This window comes from Protopterus annectens, chromosome 14.part0 (genome assembly GCF_019279795.1).
Source record: "Protopterus annectens isolate FY-2018-M chromosome 14.part0, PAN1.0, whole genome shotgun sequence".
NCBI classification, from domain to species: domain Eukaryota; kingdom Metazoa; phylum Chordata; order Ceratodontiformes; family Protopteridae; genus Protopterus; species Protopterus annectens.
Window position 1 is genome coordinate 847,773,861 of NC_056748.1, and position 27,439 is coordinate 847,801,299.

The following is a 27,439-nucleotide window of genomic DNA, read 5'->3' on the forward strand; positions in this document are numbered from 1 at the left end:
TTTGCTGCTAACTATTCCCATAGTTTGTATCTACAGGTGATGCTGTCAGTCCTCTGCTACTAACTATTCCCATAGTTTGTATCTACAGTTGGTAATTTTAGTCCTTTGCTGCTAACTATTCCCATAGTTTGTATCTACAGTTGATGCTGTGAGTCCTTTGCTACTAACTATTCCCATAGTTTGTATCTACAGGTGATGCTGTGAGTCCTTTGCTACTAACTATTCCTATCGTTTGTATCTACAGTTGATGCTGCGAGTCCTTTGCTACTTACTATTCCCATAGTTTGTATCTACAGTTGGTAATTTTAGTCCTTTGCTACTAACTATTCCCATAGTTTGTATCTACAGGTGATGCTGTGAGTCCTTTGCTACTAACTATTCCTATCGTTTGTATCTACAGGTGATGCTGTGAGTCCTTTGCTACTAACTATCCCCATAGTTTGTATCTACAGTTGATGCTGTGAGTCCTTTGCTACTTACTATTCCCATAGTTTGTATCTACAGGTGATGCTGTGAGTCCTTTGCTACTAACTATCCCCATAGTTTGTATCTACAGGTGATGCTGTGAGTCCTTTGCTACTAACTATCCCCATAGTTTGTATCTACAGGTGATGCTGTGAGTCCTTTGCTACTAACTATCCCCATAGTTTGTATCTACAGGTGATGCTGTGAGTCCTTTGCTACTAACTATCCCCATAGTTTGTATCTACATGTGATGCGGTGAGTCCTTTGCTACTAACTATTCCCATAGTTTGTATCTACAGTTGGTAATTTTAGTCCTTTGCTACTAACTATTCCCATAGTTTGTATCTACAGGTGATGCTGTGAGTCCTTTGCTACTAACTATCCCCATAGTTTGTATCTACAGGTGATGCTGTGAGTCCTTTGCTACTAACTATCCCCATAGTTTGTATCTACATGTGATGCTGTGAGTCCTTTGCTACTAACTATTCCCATAGTTTGTATCTACAGTTGGTAATTTTAGTCCTTTGCTACTTACTATTTCCATAGTTTGTATCTACAGGTGATGCTGTGAGTCCTTTGCTACTAACTATTCCTATCGTTTGTACCTACAGTTGATGCTGTGAGTCCTTTGCTACTAACTATTCCTATCGTTTGTATCTACAGGTGATGCTGTGAGTCCTTTGCTACTTACTATTCCCATAGTTTGTATCTACAGTTGATGCTGTGAGTCCTTTGCTACTTACTATTCCCATAGTTTGTATCTACAGGTGATGCTGTGAGTCCTTTGCTACTAACTATCCCCATAGTTTGTATCTACATGTGATGCTGTGAGTCCTTTGCTACTAACTATCCCCATAGTTTGTATCTACAGGTGATGCTGTGAGTCCTTTGCTACTTACTATTCCCATAGTTTGTATCTACAGGTGATGCTGTGAGTCCTTTGCTACTAACTATCCCCATAGTTTGTATCTACAGGTGATGCTGTGAGTCCTTTGCTGCTAACTATCCCCATAGTTTGTATCTACATGTGATGCTGTGAGTCCTTTGCTACTAACTATTCCCATAGTTTGTATCTACAGTTGGTAATTTTAGTCCTTTGCTACTTACTATTCCCATAGTTTGTATCTACAGGTGATGCTGTGAGTCCTTTGCTACTAACTATTCCTATCGTTTGTACCTACAGTTGATGCTGTGAGTCCTTTGCTACTAACTATTCCTATCGTTTGTATCTACAGGTGATGCTGTGAGTCCTTTGCTACTTACTATTCCCATAGTTTGTATCTACAGTTGATGCTGTGAGTCCTTTGCTACTTACTATTCCCATAGTTTGTATCTACAGGTGATGCTGTGAGTCCTTTGCTACTAACTATCCCCATAGTTTGTATCTACATGTGATGCTGTGAGTCCTTTGCTACTAACTATTCCTATCGTTTGTATCTACAGTTGATGCTGTGAGTCCTTTGCTACTTACTATTCCCATAGTTTGTATCTACAGGTGATGCTGTCAGTCCTCTGCTACAAACTATTCCCCATAGTTTGTATCTACAGGTGATGCTGTGAGTCCTTTGCTACTTACTATTCCCATAGTTTGTATCTACAGTTGATGCTGTGAGTCCTTTGCTACTTACTATTCCCATAGTTTGTATCTACAGGTGATGCTGTGAGTCCTTTGCTACTAACTATCCCCATAGTTTGTATCTACAGGTGATGCTGTGAGTCCTTTGCTACTAACTATCCCCATAGTTTGTATCTACAGGTGATGCTGTGAGTCCTTTGCTACTAACTATCCCCATAGTTTGTATCTACAGGTGATGCTGTGAGTCCTTTGCTACTTACTATTCCCATAGTTTATGTTGATTCTTGTGATTTATAATAAATATGCACAAATTAACAGATCTGCATATTCAGGTTTGTTGATTCATTGATGGTATGAAACATTAGTGGGCGCTGCTTATAGGATGACATTTTTAATTAGTAGTTAACTTTCCTTCTCTGTTGAAAAGACTGTCTTGAATTTTTTAATCTTTGTGGACTAAAAGAGAGCTGTAATTTCTTATTAGTGTTTATGTTCCTTTTCTGTTGAAAATATGTCCTGACTCACTTAATCTGTGTGGGCTAAAAGGCACCAGTGGTAATGGTGTTAGTCTTTGAGCACTGATCAGATAGTGCACTGGAATACAATATTAAACAATATACAAGCAATAATGGCAGACAGGGTGTGTGTTATTGGGGAAATAAGGTTTCCCCAGGAGTGCTGTGATATCTGACACTGCAGGTGTCAGCACCCCCCGAAGGGCATTAATTTCCCAGTAATACATGCCCTGGAGGGCATTATTGTACTTAGGGAACAGGCGACCTGTTACATTTTTTATTTGCTACTGTATATTTGCTATATTTTTTATGCAAAATAGTTCCTCTACCTAATGTTTTAAACTTGCTGCGGCATATGTAATTATTGTTGGAAGAAATATTTTCATCCAGAATATAAGTTATGTAAATATTTAATGTCTATCCACAATCAAACACACACACACACACACACACACACACACACACACACACACACACACACACACACACACACACACACCATTTATTTTTTCTTCTTTATTTAGTTTTTTTATATATATATTTTAACCTTGTTAAACAGCAAAGTCCTGCTTAGTGAGAGTAAAAAATGTCTGACCGCTTGTGTGAGCTTCACTGCAGCTTGCTGTGAAGTATTGGACTTATTTTTTAATTGGAGTTACCTGCACATCAACACACTGCTCAAGAACTTTCATTCAGCAGTCAAGGTGCATTGTACATGTTCTCTAAGCAAGCAATAATACCCAACAGGATATGTATTGTTGGGGACATAATGCCCTCCCAGGTGTGTTCCGAGGCCTAACACCACAGCCAGAGGGCCTTTACACCCCTGGAAGGGCATTATTTCCACAATAACACATACCCTGGAGGGCATTATTGTGCTTTGAGAATGGGCTGTCTGTAAAATTGTTGTTTTACTTATTTTTTATTACTTTGTATTTTATTATATATATTTTCGATGTAAAATAGTTCCTCCGCCTAATGTTTCAAACTTGCTGTCGTATAACTTAATGGGAGGAAGCATTTTATATCCAAAACATAACACTTGAGGCATTTAATATTTTTTGGTCCCTTACTCCTAAAATGTTTGTTTTATCGCCAATTATTGGAGATTAAAGTTACTAAATAATGACATGCATTTGAGTTTCATACTTTTATTTTCTACAGAAAATTCATGCTAACACAAATAATTTTATTTAAGCAAGTTTGTAAATTCATAAGAGCAATAATTAAAATCTGTTCGTATTTTGAGCCTTTGTTCCCCCTTTATTTTAGGTTTTATCCAGATTTTTTCAACTGAAAGCTCCAGAGGTATGCAGATTTCTCTATGGCTGCTGCTGCCAGTAGTGCATGTCACTCACTCTCATGCCACACCTCTGCTTCAGAAAATGCATGGATGGTGCAGTGGTGCAGCTGTATTATTGCAAGAGGTTCTCTGGTGCAATTCTCAGCATGTCCTCCCTCCATTCGTGTGGGTTTCCTCCCACGTTACAAAGATGTATGTCTGGAGCATTTCTCCCCAGGCCTCTGCTGAAAATTTACTTTGTTCCAACTCGGACTTTCCCAGTAAAGAAATGTTAAATAAAAATGGTAACACAAATATTCAGTAAGATATGTTCCTATTTTGAGCCTTTGTCCCCTGTTTATTTTAGGTTTATCCAGATAGCTTGAGCTAAGAGTAGAGAGCATACCACTCAACTGTCCAGACTTTTTGCAGAAAGCCCAGATTTTTGGCTCATGTGTTTGGTCCATTCTTCATAAAATTTGTAGTTTTCTGGCAAATTTTTGGGGATTGAAGTCATTAAATAATGACATACACTTGATTTTCTGAATTCATATCCTTCAGAAAATACATGCTAACGGTCTATGAGCAATATTTAAAATCTGTCTCTTGTTTTTGGTCCTTTGTCCCCACACTAATTGTGGCTCTGTCCAGATTTCTTCTGCCAAGAGGTTGAAGAGGTATGATCAAGAGGTATGCAAACCTCTTGACTGATGCTGCTGCTGCTGCAAGGGATCATTTGATCACTCTCACTAGTCACAGTCTCTCTCTCTCTCTCTCTCTCTCTCTCTCATATATGTGCATAGACATGCACAAAGTCTCTTCTGCTTTTAGGCTGAGATGTAATTGTCTTTGCTTCATTTCATGTGTGTGTGTGTGTGTGTGTGTGTGTGTGTGTTTTTTTATGTTTCAGAGTCAGGGAGCATGGATGAACACCATCAGTTCTGCCTATCAGTGCACATGATCTAATACCATCAGCACCAGTGGTAAAGCTGAGCTAGATGCTGAGCATGAACTAACGCCTTCAGTGCACTGATGGTGTTAGTCCATGTTCACTGACTGGCAGAGCTGTACTACAGTTGCTGATGGTGTCAGACTATGTGCATGGATGGTAAGTACTGAAGGCGTTAGTTCATGCTCAGTGTCTGGCTCAGCTTTATCACTGATGCTGAGCATGTACACTGAAAGGCAGAACTGATGGTGTTCGCCCATGCTCCCTGATTCTGAAACATAAACACACATACACATACACACTTTTTTCTGTTTCATTTATTTTTTTTACACTCACTAAACAGAAAAAGCACTGCTTAGCGAGCATAAAATAATAGATTGATCTCTGTCTTTCTCATATACACATACACTCTCACACACAGACATAAACACATACAGACATTTTTTCTTTTATTTTTTTTTTATTTTTTTCTTTCAAATTTTCTAAACAGCAAACGTGCTGCTTAGAATGTGCAAAATAATGGCAGGTGTTAGTTTTTTTCAGTCCGAGCTCCATGGCAGATTAATATGTTGCCATGAATCGGAGGATTCATTTTTCAGTGGGCATTACCTGCATATTAACACCCTGCTGAAGAATGTTCATTCTCCAATCAGGGTGCGATCTTCAGGTCACCCATTCTGTAAAGTAAAAATAACAACTCAGGCTTGTTCTGAATGCTCTTCCTGCTTGCCATGCTCTATAAAGTTTAATCTCATGTAATTTAGTAACACTTATCTTAAATTGTTTTTGGTATTTTCTGTCTAGAACATCAACTGATAGCTTATTCTAGTGCGCCACTATTCTGTCTTTTCTTTTATGTGCTTACAAGTCTGAACTTATCCATTCTTTCTTTTTAAAGCTAGACATTCCCAAAGAAATGGATCCTGTGTAACCTTATGTGGACCTTTATTAGGTTCCTCCATCTGTGCCTATAATCAGGGGTAAAAAAACAACTTTTAATAGTTATTCATCATGATATAATCTATATAATGTTATCATTTTTATGATGGTCTCTGCATTTTTTTACCAATTTTTTGGGATTTTTTCTGTAAGGAAGCAAATACAGTTTCCATATGAGAATTTTGGCCACAGTATGATGATACAGATTTCATAGCTTTCATTTCTCTTGATGTACAATTCCCAATGTACTTAATGATTTTTGCTGCATTCTTTGTTAATATTCCCAAGTGATAGCCAAAGGTGTTTTTTATCAGCTCAAATGCCCAGGTTCTTGAACAGTGGCACTTGTCTGATTATATTACCTCAAAACATAAACTTTTTCTAATTTTGAGAATGCCCAAAAGTATGATTTGTCTGATGGGGTTAGGCCATGCTCATTGACTGCTATAGCTGTACTACACTTGCTAATGCTATTAGACTATGTGCACTGATGGTCAGTATGGAAGGCATTAGTTCATGCTCAGTGTCTGTTCTCTTAGGCTGATGTCAGTTGTCCTGTGGGCATTGATGGGCAGTGTTGTGCCAGTGGTGCTGAAGCTGTCAGACCATGTGGACTGACCGTGTTAAAGATGTACTGTCATTTTACTACAGGCCACTTAGTCAAAGTTGTCTGAATAAAACTGGTACTAACATACTCTGACAAAAACTGTTTAAATTTCATGGATCTTGTGATAGAGTAGAAAGTATGTATACTTGATAGTGAAATACATAGGCACTGCCTTCTCTATGCAGGATTTGAACCCCCCCCCCCCCCCAGTATACACACATATGAGTGATTTGGTTTTGTTGGATGTCTGTTTATTTTATCAGTCTTAGCTGAGTAGTTTTGATATGATTGCCTATGATGAGAAAAAAGCATTTACAGTGCTAAACCACTGGTGCTGATTGTGCTATTCGTGCAATACTAATAGCATTGCTCCAAAAACACTGTTACTCCACCACTAGTAGACAGTAATTTTTTGGCAGTACTGCTAGCATTACATCATCTGCAACTCTTAGTTTAATGGCACTGGCAGTACTTTTCCTACATTAGAGACAGCATTAGTCCAAGTGCACTGACAGACGGTACTTTTTCAGCAGTGCTGATAACCTTGCTCCAAGTGCACAATTACTTCATGGAGTATTACTCCCTGGCCAGTGCTCTTTCAGCAATGTTGATAGCATTGATGCACTAATCAGCCATGTGATAACATTATATCAACTGCAGTGTTACTCCACAACTCTTTCAGCACTGCTGATACCCTAGCTACAAGTGCACCTTTACTACAATTTCAGTAACAGAATGCATACTGGTCTAACACTGCCAATAGCATTATTCAAGCACAACTGTTATTTCATCTGCATTGACATGCAATGCTGATACCATTGCTCCAACTCTATTGTTAATCTAAGTGCATAGAGAGACAGTACTGTTTTAGCAGTGATGATAACATTACTGTAAGTTTAATGTTACTTCAAAGGCTCTAGCAGGCAACAGATAGCATTATTCCAAGTGCATTGTTACTCTTAGTACTTAGGCCATGTTTTTCCACAAGTGCTCATAACAATATGCAAAGTATTTTGCAAACAATGCTTTTCAAGCAGTGCTGATATCATTACTCTGTGTGCATTGACAGACATTGTATCACCAGTGATGATATCACTACTCCATGTGTATTGATTGGCATTGCATCACCAGTGATATCATCCCTTCCTGTGCATTGACAGATGGTATTGAATCACCAATGATGACATCATTACTACATGTGCATTGACAGATGGTATTATATTACCAGTGAGGAATAAGGATATCATTACTCAATGTGAACTAACAGATAGTGTTGTGTCACTAGTGATATCATTACTCCATGTACATTGACAGATTGTATTGTAACAGCAGCGAGGTTATCATTACTCCACATATATTGAGAGAGAGTATTTTATCACCAGTGGTGGTATCATTACTCCCTGTGCATTGACAGATGGTACTGTAACACCAGTGATGGTATTATTACTCCCTGTGCATTGACAGATGGTACTGTAACACCAGCAAGGTTATCATTACTCCACATATATTGAGAGAGGGTATTTTATCACCAGTGATGGTATCATTACTCCTTGTGCATTGACAGATGGTACTGTAACACCAGTGATGGTATCATTACTCCCTGTGCATTGACAGATGGTACTGTAACACCAATGAGGTTATTATTACTCCACATATATTGAGAGAGGGTATTTTATCACCAGTAATGGTATCATTACTCCCTGTGCATTGACAAATGGTACTGTAACACCACCGAGGTTATCATTACTCCCTGTGCATTGACAGATGGTACTGTAGCACCAGTGATGGTATCATTACTCCACATATATTGAGAGAGGGTATTTTATCACCAGTGATGGTATCCTTACTCCCTGTGCATTGACAGATGGTATTGTAACAGCAGCGAGGTTATCATTACTCCACATATATTGAGAGAGGGTATTTTATCACCAGTGATGGTATCATTACTCCCTGTGCATTGACAGATGGTACTGTAGCTCCAGTGATGGTATCATTAATCCATATATATTGAAAGAGGGTATTTTATCACCAGTGATGGTATCATTACTCCCTGTGCATTGACAGATGGTACTGTAGCTCCAGTGATGGTATCATTACTCCACATATATTGAGAGAGGGTATTTTATCACCAGTGATGGTATCATTACTCCCTGTGCATTTACAGATGGTACTGTAACACCAGTGATTGTATCATTACTCCATATATATTGAGAGAGGGTATTATGTCACCAGTGATGATATCATTTCTCCCTGTGCATTAACAGATGGTACTGTAACAGTGAGGTTATCATTACTCTATATATACTGAGAGAGGGTATTGTATCACCAGTAATGGTATCATTACTCCCTGTGCATTTACAGATGGTACTGTAACACCAGTGATGGTATCATAACTCCACATATATTGAGAGAGGGCATTTTATCACTAGTGATGGCATCATTACTCCCTGTGCATTGACAGATGGTACTGTAACACCAGTGCTGGTATCCTTACTCCCTGTGCATTGACAGATGGTACTGTAACACCAGTGAGGTTATTACTCCACATATATTGAGAGAGGGTATTTTCTCACTAGTGATGGTATCATTACTCCCTGTGCATTGACAGATGGCATTACCACCATTGATGGTATCATTACTCCATGTGCTTTGACAGATGGTATTACCACCAGTGATGGTATCATTGTATCAAGTGTGGTGATAGTGTCACTCCATTTTGACTGTGAGGCATTATAGTACCACTGTTACTTTCCCCCTGAAGCCAGAATGAGGACTACATGTGAACTACTGCTGTTTACTTTTTATAAATAATTTGATATTCTATTTGTCTATTAGTATCGGATATCTAAAGACAAAACATCATTAGAGGGTGTTTATGACTGAAATTCTGATGTTTAAGTCCATTTCTGAATGATGTTTTATGAAGCTATTTCCATGGCTCATTTCTGTGAGAAGATCATCTCTTTCAGGGGAAGCTGATGGAAACACTTGCGTAGACTGATATTCATTAAAAATATTTCAGCTTCAAGTTATGTTTAAGATTTCATGGCTTTAGACTTTAATTCACTGTTAAGTAGGCTTAAAATGCTAAAATAAGAACAATTGTTTTAGCCTGCTTTAAGCAGACTTTCAGCATATTAGACATTACAAAGTATGGCAGCTCGCGAAAAGAATGTCCGAAAATCTGTGAGTAAACTGGCATCCATGTGTAATGCCTACCAAACTATCTAAACGTATAGAATTATTAACGGTAGAAATGATGATTATTTATTTATTTATTTTATTTTATTTTTGTTAACCCGTAGATTCCGACTGGATACATATCTATTTTCAGTGGCGCCCGGGGAGAAAAGCTCCACAGGTAAATAACAAACGAGTAAGAAATTTATACATTAGCAAATTTTCATAGGAAAGTTTTATGCATAACAAGCAAATTTTCATAGGAAAAAAAGAAAAAAAAACAGTATTTTGCAGTATTGCATAAGTTTCAGTTTTGAAGAAACAAATTTATATATAGCATGCAAATATTTATAGGAAGACACATTATTCTACAAGATATTACAGGTTTACAGTTGAGTAGTACAATCATCCTTGATATTGGCAGACACATCAAACATACAATAGTTTAATGTTTGAAGAATGATAGTACATGGAATGTACAGAATCCTAGAGACTGAAGTACTTTAGGGAGAGATTATGGATCAACTGCAAGGTATAGAGGTGAGAGGAAGCAAGATAGTGGGTGGGAAGGGGGTATAATAGGGGGGTCAACCTGAGGGGAGGCAAGGGCATTTCCATGAGAGTAGTAGGTGTTCTTTTAGTAGTTTTTTGAAGGTAGCGATTGTATTGGCAGAGGTAATGGCTAAGGGTAATTAGTTCCAGATTTTACCTATATAGTTGGGGAATAGGGAGTCACCTGCTGAGTTGTTGGTTTTGGTTACCTTAATTAAGACTTTTTTCACTAGAGCAAAGTTGTCTGGGATTGCTTGTAGATTAAGTAGATTGGATAGTGCTGGTGTTTTTTCAGGGAGTAGTAACAGTGTATGTGCAAAAGAGAGCTGGTGGAATGAGAGGAGATTTGGGAATTCAAGCCAATTGAGTTGAAATAGTGACTGACAGTGATGGGCAGGTTAGGGGGTACCGGTAGCAAATCTGGCAATTTGATTGTAGCAGATGTTGAGTTTGGCCATTTCAGAAGGGCTGTGGTTGTACTGTGGCCAGGTCAGAATCCATGCTGAGTGGGAGAGAATAGTTGGTCATTGAGTAGGTATGGCATAAGTTGGTGGTGTATACATTTTTCAAGAATATTTGCTAGAGGGGACAGGATGGCAATACTGTAATAGTTGGTGAAGATAGGAATGGCATATAATAGTGCGGAGACGAGGTAGGTTTGAGCTATGGTTATTCTAGCAGTTTGAGTTAGAAATGGTTTGTTTTTATAAAGACTGCCAAGTTTTCTGTGGATGTTTTTAATAGTTTGGTTTATATGTAGATCGAACTTGAGGTTGTTGTCAATGGTCACTCCTAGTAGTTTAGTATGTGTGTCAGGAGAAATGATAGTCCCATCTCTGGATACATTATTGAATGAGTTGGGAATTGTAGTGGATTTGTTTGGTTTAAATATCATCCGTTTGGTCTTTTCTGGATTAAGTAGGAGGTTTTTGTTAAGAAACCAGGTTTCAGCAGTTTGGAAGGCTTTTTGGGTGATAGTGAGCAGTTCATGTAGGTTATTGGCTGAGCAGACTAATGTTGAGTCATCAGCATATTGTATAATGGTTGCATCATGGCAGATGCAGTGAAGATCATTAATGAAGATGGAGAAGAGTAGGTGACCTAAAATGGACCCTTGTGGGACTCCAGTGGTAATAGGTAGCAGTGATGATAGATTGTTGTCTACCTTGTAGGTAATTCTGGAACCAAGCTAGTGAGTGGTTTGCAAGGCCAAGTTTACTGAGGGAGTGGAACAGTTTAGGAATGTTCACCATATCAAAGGCTTTTGACAAGTCTAAGAATATGGCAGATGAAAGTTTACCTAGGTGTCTGTTTTGGTTGATGTGGTTTGTAAAGGAGAGAAGGGCTGTGGTTGTACAGTGGCCAGGTCAGAATCCATGCTGGATGGGAGAGAGTAGTTGGTTATTGAGTAGGTATGGCATAAGTTGGTGGGGTATACATTTTTCAAGAATTGTTGCTAGAGGGGACAGGATGGCAATACTGTGATAGCTGGTAAGGTCAGTGGAAGTGCCTCCTTTATGTAAAGGGATGATGTTGGAGGTTTTTCAGATTAATGGGATGGTGCTTTCTGATAAGGATCTGTTAAGCAGAATAGAGATTGGGTAGGCAAGCTCATTAGCAACCACCCGGAGGTATTCAGAGGGGATGCCATCAGTTGCTAGTGTAGTAGGTTTAAGTTTGATTAGCAATCTTTTGACATAATTAGTAGGGATGGGTTGAAATTGGAAGGTAGTGTTTGGGCTGGGTACAGACATGGGAATATTGGTAGTAGTAGTAAGTGGGTTGTTGTTGAACTAGTTTGGAGATAGTTTCTATGAAGTATTTATTGAATGAGTCAGGTAAATCTGTGATTTCATTAGTGGAGATCGGTGGTGGGTGGAGGGTTTACCAGGATGAAGTAGTTTATTTTATAAAATAGAAATAAACTCTTTAAAAGCAAAAACAAAAAGTAATTTCTTGAGAAAACAGTTTTATTAATGCAATAGTTTCATAGGGGAGTAATACCTGTGTTCAGAAACAGTCTGATTTAATTTCACATACAAAATCAGAAATTGATAACTAATAAAGCAGAAAAGGGAAAATAGTATCAGAACTATAACATTAAATGAATATCCGAAGAACAAAGATAAAATCTGTTTCTTTCAAATGCATTTACCCCAGGTTCTGATTTTAAAGCTGCCTTCAACTTTAAATCATTTGCGAGCTGACTGTGAGCTTTACAACTATCTTCAGTTAAACAAAATAAACCAAGACATGGATGAATGTTTCAATTTTAAGGGCACTTTGTACTTCAAACTGTTAGATACTGTAAACAATGGACTGTGTTTCATTTCTCTGTCAGACTTGTTCCAGACTACTCAAAATTACTCTGAAAACAACATTATTTAATGACATTAACATTTTTTACAACATACATGGTTATGAACAGGTCACTGTTTGAAACATGAATGTCAAGAAATCTACCTTGAGAGGTGACTCTATATATGCATGTTGAGAACACCTAACAATGGGTTATGATTGGAGACTCCATCATAATTTTCTGTAGTGCATGGAACTTTATCTGCTTAACAGTTGTTACGATCAGGTCTCGCACTGTAGAAGCACTTCACTGATTGTTTTTTTTCTGAATATCGGAGTATAATCGTCATGCTCCATGCCTACAAATAATGTCAAGTACTTTATCAGCAGACAAGATCATTTGATGTTTGCCTTGAATAAGGGGAAGCCACTGTCAAGAAATCCCAGGCATTTGTTTAAGATGAATATGCCTTATAGTGACTGTGTTGTGTTTGTGATGCCTTCCTGCCTGAGTCATTCAGAGATTTTTCCAAGGGATATTTCCACAGGGACTGAAAGGCGATTAGTCTTTGTCCTGGACCAAAGCATTCAGAAAAACTCTCCAGCAACTCCTTACCTGATCATGCTCCTAGCATTTTAGCATCAGATGAACACACCAAAGTATTTCAGAGGAATCTAAGATTTGTAAGAATACTCAGCAAACCGGCTAGGTACTCGGCTAATTCAAGTCACTATATAGTGATGAGAAACCAGCACTGATTGCTGAGAGTTCTTGTAATATAAAGGGAAGATGGTAATGTATGGTGATGAGACAGATGCGGTGATTGCTGGGAGCTGTAGTGGTTTAAATAGAAGGTGGGATTGTTGCACAATAAGAATGAAGTACTGAATGCTTTGAGTGAAGGGACTTAAATGGAAGGGCCACTGTGGAGTGACATGAAGGCAGCATTGATTTCTGGGAGTATTAGTAATTTAAACAGAGGTGGTACTGTGCACTGAGGGGGATGGTACCAGTGATTGCTTTGAGTTTCAATTGTTTTAAATGGAACACAGCACTGTGGAGTGGAATGGAAGCTGTAAAGATATTAACTGAAGGGAGATTTATGGAGTGGGGAAATGGAAGGTGTAGAAATTTGTGCGAGATGGGAAATGAGAGAGAGAACTATTCCTCAGATATCACGCTTGGCCTCATCTCATTTTTTATTGCTGTAAAGTACTTCTTTTCTGTCCTCAAAAAGTAATGTACTCTGTGAGAATACATTTTAATATTTATAATAGTGGAAAGCTTTTTAAGCATTTGAACCCCCCCCCCTTTACTCAAATAAGTGCAATGTTTACTGCACTGGTTCCAGTAACCAGTCACTTGATAGTAATGATGGTAATCTATGTTTGCTCATGCATGGTTTCTTTTTTGCAAATATTGAATAAAGCTTGTATAAAAACTAGTGTAAATGTACATCTTTATCTTAACAAGCCAAACATTTGATTATGAGATCAAGGACAGACATCATGTAGATAGAAAATTTAAAAAAATATAGCCTGACCTTGTTATTCTTAACCAAATTTTCTTAAATTATCATCCCATAGTTCTCAAATGCTTACATTAACATGCTTTAATAAGTAGTTGGCTGCTTATAGTTCAACCCTTTTTATTGTAGTGTGTAATAACAGTCATTGCTGGTTCTTTTTTAGATTTCTTGCATATACCCTAACGTTTGGCACACAACTTTGTATACTATTATGGTATAAGAAAAACATGTCATGAATGTTAAGACAGGATTTAGAAAAAATATCTGGTACTGATGAGTCTAAAACATATGCATTAAGAATACTAATTTTCCTAAACAGGATTTTGACCAGGAACATAAGAAACTCAGCATGCCATAATTCCAGCATGGAAAGTGTTTGCATTTTCACAAGAAAAGACAATCCTGACTGGAAAAAAGCTGTATTAACTTGGTGCTAACAGAAATGTGTGAACACATTACTGGCTGAAATGTGCAAGAAATGGCTGTGTGTTACCACAGGTATTCTGAATAATTACAATTTTTTAGTGTGACTATGACAGCACTTGTATGGATCCAAAACCCTTAATCAAGACTGAAGTTTAACATTAGAAAGACTGCGAATGCAGATTATTATATCCTAAATGTGGCAATGCAGATCTTAATGGAGAACTTGGAGATTTCAATGATCCCATGTGGAGAGAAGGATTTACTTCACAAGCTTGAGATACTGAAATCTCGAATTTCAGTATCTCGAGACCAAAACACAGAAACAGCAAAAATACGAAAACCCATAACATCGAAAATAACACTCCAAAAGCAAAATCCAAAACTCCCCCAACATAAATACACTAAAATAACAAAAAACAAAATGCATACCACTACCACATGTATAAGCAGGGGACTGCATGCCCTCACCCCCCCTCTACTTATATTTACCAACTCCAAGGTCACACTAACACAAAAAAAAAGACAAACAGTACTCTCCCATTGCACACTATTTTATCTATCTCACGATAAACACACACAGAAAACACACCACTTTCAACACTTATGCATACACATACACACACACTCACACCTACCTACCCTAACTAACTTCTAAAAGTTCCCTAAACTTTACACCAAACCACATTCCTATACAAAATACTAAAAGCTACACCTAGCTAACCCTCCGAACATAACCACACATCAGCCACCATCTTTCCTACCTGGAAACCACTTGACTGAAAGTTACAGCATACTGGTTATTATTTGACAAACTAACATTCAATAATATGCAGTTTCAAGCAACTGCACTTTCACGCTTCTGGTCTCGAGACACTGAAGTTCGAGATTTCAATATCTCGGGCATGTAAACTGAAACCGGAGAGAAATGTGGTACTTGTTTGGAGTCTAGCACTAGTCCAGATGGATAAATATAAGTTTAGTCTGCACAGAAAGCTGATGCCATTACATCTGCAAGTGGACTTTTATTATTTTAGTGCTCTGTAAGCCCTCCCTTACACCTACCATCATAGTTTTTATTTTGACAGCCCATAGCTACTATCCTAACTTCCTTAATCATAGCAAGTTTTGGAACTTAGGCTCATAGTTTGTTTCTGTTGACTGTTTTAAAGGTATATACAAGGCAAGTCAGGCTTGCCCTTTTCTGTCAGCAACATGTCTCTCCAAAGTCCATTCTAGAAGTACTGCTGTGTTTCTTTGTTGAGTTGTACATTGAACATTTGGGAACTGTGTAAGTGAGATGGTCCAGTAGCCATGTTTAGTGATGATCTTGGCCTTTTCCACAAGATAAAACACACTTGGTATGAGCACAGAACCATAGAAATAATCTTAGATAAGTAATCATGGGAACTGTGTAATGACTAGCCATTCTTAAAAGTTCTTTCCACCCTGTTCAGGCATTCAGTGCTCGCCTTCCAAATTGGCAGAACCATTAATGATAACTGTGGTATAAGTTTTGGTCTACCAGCTAGTCTTTGCAAACTACTGCACTGAGGAATATTATATTGTATTATATTATAGGCTAATAAGCTAGCCCTAGCAAATAGTGCCCAGACCATCAGTGTCCTGAGGTATCATATTTTATGTGCCTTCAGTGACATTCATCACAAAATACAAGAGAAGTAGCATCAAAGCCTGGTTAAAATAGAGGAAGTTCCAACAAAACAGGTTTATGCTTTCTTGAGAAAATCTTAAAATATCTGTGGTGTTGATTGTGTAGTATCCCCAAGTATGAGAACTACTTCTACCATTTGTAAGCATTTAAAGTTTGGTGTAAATCCTTTCTAAGATTCATAGTATCATTGCAGTTTTCCTATTACCTTTAGAATTGTTCAACATCTTGTACAAATCTACTGTTTCTTGTAATGTGTTTCAAGTCTTTACTACCATTCCTAAAAATAACATTTCCTCACTTTACTTCAAAAACATCTCCTTTCTGTAGTTAGACTGTGTTATTTAATTGGTTGTGCAGTGTTGCACTTTAGATGCTGTATTTGCCTCCATCCTGTTTATACTCCTTCATGAATCAAAATATCAAAACATTTAACTAATTTTCCCATCTCCAGACTATATATACCCTTCTCCTTTAATCTGACCTCTTGCTACAACCTTCCATTCTTGGAGTAACTAACAGCACTTCTTTTTACTGCATGCATTCTGATACATTTTCTCTGGTATGCCCACAGAAACTGTATGGGTTACATATAGTATGGCATGATCAATTATCTTTTGGCCAAATCGACATATTTCTGTTAAGCTAAGCAGTCCTTTCTGTGCATAATATCATTTAGCAGTCCGTTAACACTACTGTGTGACACCATGCATGGACCTGATTGAATTCCCATCTCCTCAGCCCTGCTTGTCACTTTGAGAACCATGTTTGTTTCGGAAAAGACAAACCTAGACATCAAACAGGAGAAGGAATTGGAGGAGGAGTAGGAAGAGCAATGACCTCTATAAAAGGGGTCTTCAGGCTACACCACCAGGTTTCTTTATAGTGAGTGTGATGACTGTGTGTAATGGATCATAACTGGAATTCTTGTCAGATGTTCAGTACTGAATTTATTTGCTTGTGCCTATATTTTTCTCCCTTTGGTCTGGCTGTGCCTGAAAACATTCTCAACATAAATTTGAGCTCTATACAAAATCCTAGTCTTAATAGAAAATGTTGATGTAAACTGTCTTAATATCAGCCAGCTATGAAAAGAAACTCCTGGCTGGTTTTGGCCTTTTCCAGCTTTTTTTTTTAATAAGGCCATTTTAGTTCCAGGTTTGCATCCTCAGCGAGACCTCATGCTCAAAATTGTTCACTCGTTTCACCGCTCTTGGTATTTCTCTTCCCCAAGGTCAGTAAGGACATGCTTCTTGTAACTGCATAAGCATAAGTCCTTAACAGAGTTGTTGGGGTTCATGTCTTTTTAGGGATTTCCAGCTATTTTCTTCTTGTTCAGTTGTTGATCTTGATTAAGGTCAGTTGTGACAAGTACACAATGACAAAAGTATTCGGGAAATTATTAACTATCTTACTGCTGCCTGATAACACCTGCAGGGCAAATGATCGGCTTTCAGACATGGTGAGTTATAGATGGAGACAATACATAGCTAAAAAGAAAATTTCTTTGACTTTTAAGGCTGTCAGAATCTGGAACAAAAGGGAAAACCATTCTTTCTGCCTAAGTGTGGGAACAGTTCATACACCTGTGGAGGATAAAATGAAATAGATAAGTAAAACTTCTGCTTTGTGCAAAGCAACCACCTTAGAAACCATAATAACTACAGACAGTTCTGGAAAGAAAACTAATGGTATACACTAGACTTTGAATTATTTAGATCTAAATTTTCTTATGAACTTCCTTCTACCGATATCAGTAGCCCAGGAGACGTCTTTTGGTTATAATGTATACACACGCATACATGCACACACACACACACACACACACACACACACACACACATATATATATGTATATATATATATATATATATATATATATATATATATATATCTGTGTGTGTGTGGGTCTACTTTCTTTCATCAAAAGCACACATTACTGAAACTCAGATTGCAGACACCAAAAGTCTGAAACTGCAATTGAACGAAACATCACTCTACAGAAGCACGCTTCTATGAAACTCAAAAACTAAACAAAACTAACCTTCACGCACATTTTTGCAGAGGGGCAACACACCATGCACTCCCACCCCCCCTGCAAATTATATATACCAACTTCAAGATTGCACTACAGTGGGGAAAAGGGTAAATCTCCTTATCCGTACTGTACCACGATCTACACCAAGAAGCTCTGAGTGCTGTATAACATCCATTCCCGGTAATACTTAAACAAAAAAAATCAAAGCACTGCACCAGTTGTTGAATATGAGGGCAGAAGCGGTGATCACCATTTGTAGAAGTGTGCTTCGGTAGACTGATTTTTCATTGAACTGAAGTTTGGTGTCCATGATTTGAGTTTTGGTAATGTGTGCTTTAGATAAACAGCAACATTTATATAAATGATTTAATTCCTGTCTTCTCTTAAACCTCACTTCTCCCCCAAAACATTTTTTCTGCATGTATTGTTACCACAATTCCCATTTTCTCTATGCAATTTACTCCTGTCATTGTCTAAGGATCCCACTTCCTGTTCTTTTATCTCTGTTATCATATTAATACTGTAAGTATAGTTGGATTAGATTTTGATTTCCATTTTCTGGTAATTGCTTTTTTTTTTGGCAGCCACCAGAATTAAACTTAACAAGGCCTTGATATGTCTACCCATTTCCTTAGTTAGGCTCATTTGCTTGCCAGTATTCTTGACAGCATACTCTGTAGGGAATTTTTAAAGTCTGCCAACTTATTACACTCCCAAAACATATGCCTCCAGTTACCAGTTTCTTTTCCATCACGCCTCCAACATTTGCCATTACCTTGAGGAAAAATTCTTTGGAGTCTGCTTAGGGTATAAAAGTATCCATGCAATCATATTCAGAAAAAGATCCTAAATCTTCTAGACTTTGTTGCATATTTTGGGAGCCATACATATGTCCTCCCACTGTTTCTTTGTGAATTGCATGTCTAATCTCTCTTCCCAATTTTTTCTGACCTGTTCTGTTTGATTCCTAGTTACTGTGCAGTATTTTATATGCTCAATCAAGCATTTCATTTAGGATTCCCCTATCCCTTTCTCTTTGTCCATACTATAATATCAATCCCTGATAGGGAAGGCAATCACTAGCCTGCAATCCAAATGTCTTCTTGGCCTCTTTCCATTCTATTACTTTTCCTTTCCCAATACTATGTATCCTTTGCCATCTTCCTCCAGTAAATTCCAGCCCCCCCCCCCTTCTTGTCTATTCTCTAGGTTATAAGTTTGTTCCCAATACTATGTATCGTTTGCCATCCTCCTCCAGTAAATTCCAGCCTCCCCTCCTTCTTGTCTATTCTCTGGGTTATAACTTTGTTCCCAATACTATGTATCCTTTGCCATCGTCCTCCAGTAAATTCCAGCCCCCCCCCCCTTCTTGTCTGTTCTCTGGGTTATAATACAGTATTGGGATTTTTGTGACTCAGTGATCTAACCAATTTATTTTTTATATTGGCCATTCAGTAATTGTCTAGTTCTTGTCTTCTTGGGCATCTGGCTCCCTTTTATCATGTTTTTTTTTAGAAATGTATACATTTTTGTGAAACCATCTTGACATTTTATAAATATGAAAAACTTTTTTCTAAAGGTCATCTGAGAAGATAGCATGGGAATTTCCTGTTCAGGCATGCTTGTCATAGCACCAAGTGGTGAAGCCAAATACCAAGAAACCGGTTTAAGTTGCTTAGCTCAAGAACATTTGACTACTATTTGTTTTTCTCTCTCTCGCTCTCTGATAAAATAGTCTGTGCACTTCAGCATAGTAACTTCTCTAGGTCAGGGCCAGTCATAGGTTATTTTTAAGCCTAGGCTTCAATCCTCAATGATTTGCTAGAAACCACAGATTTTATAAGGAACGGACCAAAATTTGGAGGCAAAAACCTTTATGTTTTGCCAAATTCTGGACAGAGCCATATGTAAGCCATGTTAATAGTTTTCACCTTTTCTAATCTGCACAGATAAGCTACTACACATTAATGTATTTCATGTTGCTCCATGCAAATCTATAACTGAATCAAAATATATGGTTGATCACTGCTAGCATCATGGAAATAATATTATTATTATTATTATTATTATTATTATTATTATTATTAATACTTATGTCACTGATTTCTGTCCAGTAACTTTCATCTACTGTACATAATTTTGCTACTTTGAAATGTTCCAACTCCCAGGCTGAAGATGCAGACCATAACTAAAACCAGACGTTTGTGGTGAATCTTTGATTAAATAAGATATAAGTGCATCAGACAGATGCAGATGCTTGGTAGTGTGAGTGCCACTGCTTTGTGCCTACCAGTTTGAAACTTGAGGTCTGTGCTCCATGACCTCACAATGTTCAAGTCTTACCTCATGTTGCTTGACTTGAATAGTCAAGTATAGCATCTCCTCCCTGGGGTACCCATCACACAGAAAAGTGGGTGCATCTTGTAATAGGGTGCTGTATTTTATTTATTTTTCAAAGCAACAAAATGATATACTTTGTTGCTCTAAAAAAATTAATTAATTAATTAAATTCAAATAAGAGCCTTTCCAGGCTCAGCACCCTAATCATCTAATTTGTCTATGCATAAGGCTGGCCCTGTCTAGGGTGTTTTTTGCAATCCTCAATCCACACAGAATCAATCAAGCATGAATTCCAGTATTTTGCTGGGGTTATCATTGCTTATAGCTTGAAGCAAAATGTGATCCTCACATGGAGCGTGTGTGTGTGTGTGTGTGTGTGTGTGTGTGTGTGTGTGTGTGTGTGTGTGTGTGTGTGTGTATGTATGTATGTATGTATATATATATATATATATATATATATATATATATATATATATATATATGGGTCTAGGACACATGCTCGACTAGCATATCTCTGAATCACAAAACATCGAACACACATACACGAAAGTGCTTAACATCGAAAAGCACTTCCGTGTATGTGTAGTTCAAAAAAAAAAATTTACGTTTCTGCAGGGGGCTTTGCCCCCCTGCACCCCCCACCCCCCCCTAGTTTATTATTCTCACTACGAGATCACACTATAGTGGGCAAAAGGGAATTTTCCCTTACCCACACTGTAGTCCAATCTACGAAACAGGCACACATACACAGAAGCACTTGTCGATGTTAAGCTCTTTCATCTATGTGTGTTCGATGTTTTGTGATTCAGACATATGCTAGTCGAGCATGTGCCCGGATCCCATAAAAAAAAATATATATATATATATATATATATATATTTTTTTTTTTTTTTGGGGGGGGGGGCTTAGGCAACAATTTGTTTTAGTTGAGTATAAAATCCACCAGCCCTATATTATGCCTTTGAGTGTATTTTGGAGGGACAGAATTAAGTTGTAGGTTTCTGTTCAACTGCCATATGCTAGGTGAAAAGATGGTATTCCTACAGAAATGTAATACACTTCTCCTTGGCTTAGTGCTAGAACATCACAAATGGCTTGAGGAATGTTTACATCTGAAATAAATCTGATGTACAGCATGTAGTTACCCTGCTTGTTACTTCTATCACCCATATTAAATGACACACATTGGACCAGGTATTGCATATTAGTTTTGGAAGCCTTTTGAGATTCCAGAGATCAAGACAGTTTTTTTTGGGCAGACTACTTTTTGGTGTACTTTACCTTGGAGCTGTCAGTTTGAAGAGTGTTAAATTTGTAAGACTGTTTCGGTGCTCACTGTGCCAAAGGTTTATGTAGTAGATAAACTGAACTGCAGCTTGTATAGTTGGCATATATAAACCAAAACTATGATTTTCCGCTTGGCTGGCAGCATACCTCTCAACCTCTTAGTACAGGAATTCTAGAAAATGCCAAAAGAAATGGGACGAATGGGGCAAAGACCCAAAATCAGGACACTTTTTAAATATTGCTCTTAGAAAATTGCTAGAATAACAGGTTTTGCATTAGCATGCATTTTCTGAAGGATATATAGTCTGAAACTGACATGTCTGTTATTATTTAATGATGTCAATCCTTCATGATTTAACAAAAAAAAAATACAAGGAGCATAGTAAAATTATGAGGTAAAAATCTGGGCATTCTGTGAAAGTCTGGACAGTTGAGAGATATGTTTGGCAGTAGAAGCTGCCCCTCCCCTGAAATCAGTGAAGGTCAGTCTCTCTTAAATTTTACAGAAGCTTGTCAAGTTGCATTATATGTTTTGGGGTGATGAATGACCACTACCTGGTTATTACTGAAGTCCCCTAAAATCTTCACATAAGCTGACATGGTACCAACTCCATTCTCGAGTATATTTTTGAAAATTGCATGTACTGTTCAGAGACTGGGTGACATAAATGCTCTCTAAAACTTGGCTAGCTACTAAATGGAATTTAAAAGCACTTGTTTGATCTCCGTATTTCTCAATTACAGCCAGTGGCTGGCCATTAATGTGATATAAGAGTTTTACTGAGTACAGAGCTTTCACACATAACTATTTTGTCATGATTGGCAATGTAGGGTAACCATTGTAATGTGGTTGAGTGAAGCTATGATTTGTTTACAGCTTTTTTTTTTCTTTTTTTAATTGAGCTGCTCTGATGGCCCACAATGAGAGTGGCTATATTTGATATAGATGACCTCAGATTAATTCACAACCTGGCTGGTATATGGCTGACTGGACAAAGAGAACCGGATATGGATGCTGAGCTGCGTGTTTTTCTTTTTCTGTGAGGACAGCTCAATGAGGATAAAAAAAGTATGCATATGCCCTTAAAGTACATCTAAAAGTATACTTTCCCTCCATCTGTACATTCCCCATTACCCTTTCTTTCATCTGCCCTATGCTTTATTAAATATTTTTGTAGATTCCATCTCCTTGATTCATTCTGGTACTCCATGCCATGGGTCCACAACCCTCTATGTGAAGCAATACTTTTTCTGATCCACAGAATAATTGGTCCCTGCAGTTTGCTCTTTTGTTTCTGCCCTCAGACCATCCTGTTCTCTGATATTATCCTTTGCACCCATTTCAGATTTATTTTTGGAGAAACTATGAGGCAACTGTCATACCATACACTGACGTCTCTATTCCATGTACAGAGAATGATATGAAAAAGAAAAAGTATTTCTTCACATAGAGTCCCTGTAATCACAACTTCGCAGGTAAAAGCTGCACTCTCTAAAGCCAAAAACACAACATCCCAGGCTGCGTTTTACATGAACTTCAAAATGAACTGGCTCCCCACTTAAGCACCATGTTCAATCATAGCCTCATGTCAGGCTTTGTGCCCACTGAGTGGTGCACAGCAACAGTTATCCCACTCCACAAAGGGGGAGCCACCACTGATCCTGGGAACTATCGCCCTATTAGCCTGACGAGCCTGGCCTGCAAGGCCATGGAACTTATCATCATGGAATTCATAAACAAAGACGTTGGTAACCTCCAAACTCTGGACTCAACAAAGTTCAGGTTTTTGAAAGGCAGATCTTGCCTCCTGAACCTGGTCAACTTCTTTGAGGCAGTCACCAAAGCCGTAGACAAGGGTAATGAGGTTCACACAGCCTATCTTGACCTCACCAAGGCTTTCAACACCATCCCCCATTCTGGAATTATAGCTAAACTCACTAAACTAGGTATAAATCCCTATGTCACAAGATGGGTTGCCAACTGGCTCACTGACAGAACCCACACTGTAAAAATGGCAGACTCCAAATCTGACTTCAAACCAGTGACAAGTGGAGTACCACAGGGTTCAGTCCTGGGACCTCTTCTGTTTGGTATCTGCTTCTCTGAAGCACAGGCTAACACAGAAGGCCTGTGACTAACTAAGTTTGCAGATGACTGCAAACTAGGAGCTATAGTCGAGTCCCCAAATGATGTGGACATCCTACAGAAGGACCTCACTGAGACAGATGCCTGGTGTCAGAGCCATGGCCTCAAGCTCAATGCCAAAAAATGCATTATTATCCCCTTTGGTAAAAACTCTGTACCCATGAACTACCACATAAGTGGCAGTCTTCTTAACACCGAATGTGTGATAAGAGACCTTGGAACCCAGGTGGTCAGTAGTCTCTCCTTTGATAATCACATTGCCACAGTAGACAGGAAATCCTTCAACATGGCACACCTCATCACAAAAGGGTTCTCATCCAAGAAAAAAGAGGTCATTGTTCCCCTCTACTTGACACTCATTAGACTTATTATAGAATACAACGCCCCTTTTCGAATGTACCTCACAAGACATCTGCAGCAGATGGAAAGGCCACAGAAGTACCTCACAAAGAGATGATGTCTTGATAGATGAAAGCGCTTAACCTGACAGTTAATTTTTTATATTAATAAACCATTTGGAAGAAGGAAAAAGAAGGTGGCAATTTTTTGTGCTGGTGCTTAGTTACCTTTGTGGAGCAGAACTTTCAAGTGATTTTTATTACCTCACAAAGAGAATTACTGGCCTCAAACAGATGCCCTACACTGATCATCTCAAAAAACTCTAGCTTTACTCTGTAGCATATCGCCTACTCCGAGGTGATCTCTGTCTAACATATAAAGCTATGTCAAACCCAGAGCTGTTGGACATGCTACACCTAAAGAAATCCCAATCCCTCTGAGCTAAACACTCTAGGGACCTAAACCTTGTCACCACAATAAACAGGACATGCTGGATGGATAGATTCCTGTCCCAGAGACTTCCTGTACTCTGGAACAAGCTACCCATCTATGTCAAGCAAAGTTCCGCATTAACACTCTTCAAAAAAAATCTTGATGAGTGAATAGGAAATACAACCCGGGGATCAGTTTTGTGGCTCTGCTCAACAGGGGCACAGGAAATTTACTTTCTTGGGTTGGCGTAAGCCAGTGAACTTTGTTGGCTAGGCTTACTTAGGCCCTTGGGCCGATAGCCTAGTACCCACCTATGAACCTGTGTATAGCCAGGTGACACAGGGTCTTGCATGGTCACATGAGGTTGCGTATAGTAGACTGTTGAGTGCTAAATGACAGGTTAACTTCAGCCTTCTGAATGAATGGGGATGCATGGAATAGGTGAGGATGATGCCATGAGGTTTAGTGGAAGGCAAAACACTGTTCTGGTATTTTGCTGTGGTTGTTCAATTGAGAAAGTGTGCATGTTGTGTATGTGGGGCAGGGTATCTGTGTGTGTGTGTGTGTGTGTGTGTGTGTGTGTGTGTGTGTGTGTGTGTGTGTGTGTGTGTGTGTAAGTGCACATGTCCATATGCTTTTTCCATGTGTAGGCACATGTATTTGTACGTGTGTGTTGCATTGCAGAAGTTGTTGGACTGATGAAGTGCATGTGTAAGTTAATGTGGTAGAAATTATCTGTGTGACTGTATGCATGTACAAGTGTGGGTATGTCCATGTAAAAACATGTTTATGTGCACATATGTGCGTTTGGGGGCATAATATTTACAAAGAGAATGCCGTCTGTAAATGCTGTTGGCGCATCCATGTGGTGTATACTTTATGTTATGTTATAGAGCTGGATGAATCGTATGTTTATGTTTGTTAGCTTTTGAATTTTTGAGGGATTGAGATGATATGTTGCTGCTTTGAAATTCCTTTTTAGGTGATGGTGATCCTTTTTTTTTTTTTTTGGCACTTAAGTTTTTATAATAGTGGCTATTTTTTTTCCCATACAGAGATTAGATCATTATGAAAACGTTAAGAATGTATGGCTCCTGAGAGTGCAGGAGTCAGTCTATTTAAAGCATAGTAACAAGACAGAAATCTGAAATGAAGGAGAGGAAAAATAAAGAAATTAAAATTGCTAAAGTAAACATATGTAAGTCCAAGAAAATGGTGGGACACTTGTGCTTTGAATGGACTTTGGTTATCTGAGACAATTAAAAAAATCTATGAATGCTGAATTTTCTGAGTTAAGGAGAAAATTCAGCGAAAATAAATTGTGTGATGCATAGAAGAAAACTCATATTGATAATAAAACAGAATAATAATCAGATTATGACTGATCGGTACTGTGCTTGACTGTAGCGGGACTGCAGTCCATCTGAAAACTGTTTCTACCCACTGGCCACCTGATTGCTTGTTGTAATAAACGGTGTTTTCAGGCTTGATTTCCTAATGTGAGAGCAAAGAAAAGAACAGTGTTTCAAGTTCTGGTGTTGTTCAAACACAAAACCTGTGCACCAGAATACAAAAACTGCATCCTGGTGTGCGCCAAGTACCCACCAAACAGGGAGCATTGTCTGTCATACCCCCCAACTAATGCAATCAACTCTGATGCTGTTTTTCAGACAAAGTGAATCATTTTTCCTGCCAAACCTCTATCAAATGCTTTTTTTCTGCATTTGTGTAGACATGATAAGGTATCAGTTACAAACTTTCAATGACGGTCTGCTACCTTCAAGAACACAGCTTTAGTGTCAAGGCTGATTAGCACAAAGTATAGGGGGGGGGCTGCAATGCCACTTCTGATGTGAAAAATAAGCACTGAAAGCCTCAAGAAAACCAAAATAAAGGAGTCAGTCCTATTGGTACAGAGGCAGAAATGCAAATGATATTGAGAGCTGGTATACTGGTAAATGTGAGATGTAACAAAATGTGAAGGTGTTTGTTCACAGAGTAGAACGTTTGCTGGTAGAAATCAGAAATTACAAATCTTGGCAAGTGGTATGCTTATAAGATGTGGAAACATTATGTCATGAGTCACACATTTTACTCCATTTTCAAACATATTTCAGTCATACTTCTGTGCTGCATCAAATGGCACATTTTGACATATGATTTTGGAGGCTGTAAAAAATAAAAGCAATCTCATCCTTGCTATCTGAAATTGGGATGTGTAAGTCTGTAAATGATCAAGTCTGTAAGTACCCAGCAATAAACATACCTGAATATGCATGTGAACATGAAGAAATGTGTTGTGTGCTATAAATTAACTGAATTAAGATTCTGTTAATTATACTATGAGTGTATCTGGGCTGAGCTTGAAATTGGCCAATATTGATCAGTGTACTACCCTGGTTAACAAATATGAATAAATAAATGTTTTACCTTGGCTTTCTGAGGTGCACCCCAATATTACTGATGGTACTTGTGTATTATCGCAACCAGATTCCAAATGCTATGAAACTGTAATGCATGACATTGTTGACTGACTGCACTCAGCATGCAATACACATGGTTATTACTGGCCTTCTTATAGTTAAAATGGTGAATTACATCACCTACTTTTAAGTGATCATAGTAGTATATCTATGGTTCTTATTTACATGGTAATTACTATGTTAGTTAGGGTTAAAATGGTGAATTACATCACGTACTTTAAAGTGATCATACTAATAAGCCGCGGTGGTGCAGCGGGAGCATTGCTGCCTCACAGCAAGAGGTTCTCCCATTAGATTCTTGGCTGGAGCGCTTTCTGTGTGGAGTCTGCATGTCCTCCCCGCGACCGAGTGGCGTTCAAATGACATGCATAGAATGGACGTGCCTTC

General features: G+C 38.3%; 1 protein-coding gene across 2 annotated transcripts in view; it reads left to right on the top strand.

The window, feature by feature from the left end:
- Positions 1 to 27,439, top strand: part of FAM53B (family with sequence similarity 53 member B) — a 667,335-nt gene that overhangs the window by 324,480 nt on the left and 315,416 nt on the right. The window lies entirely within an intron of this gene.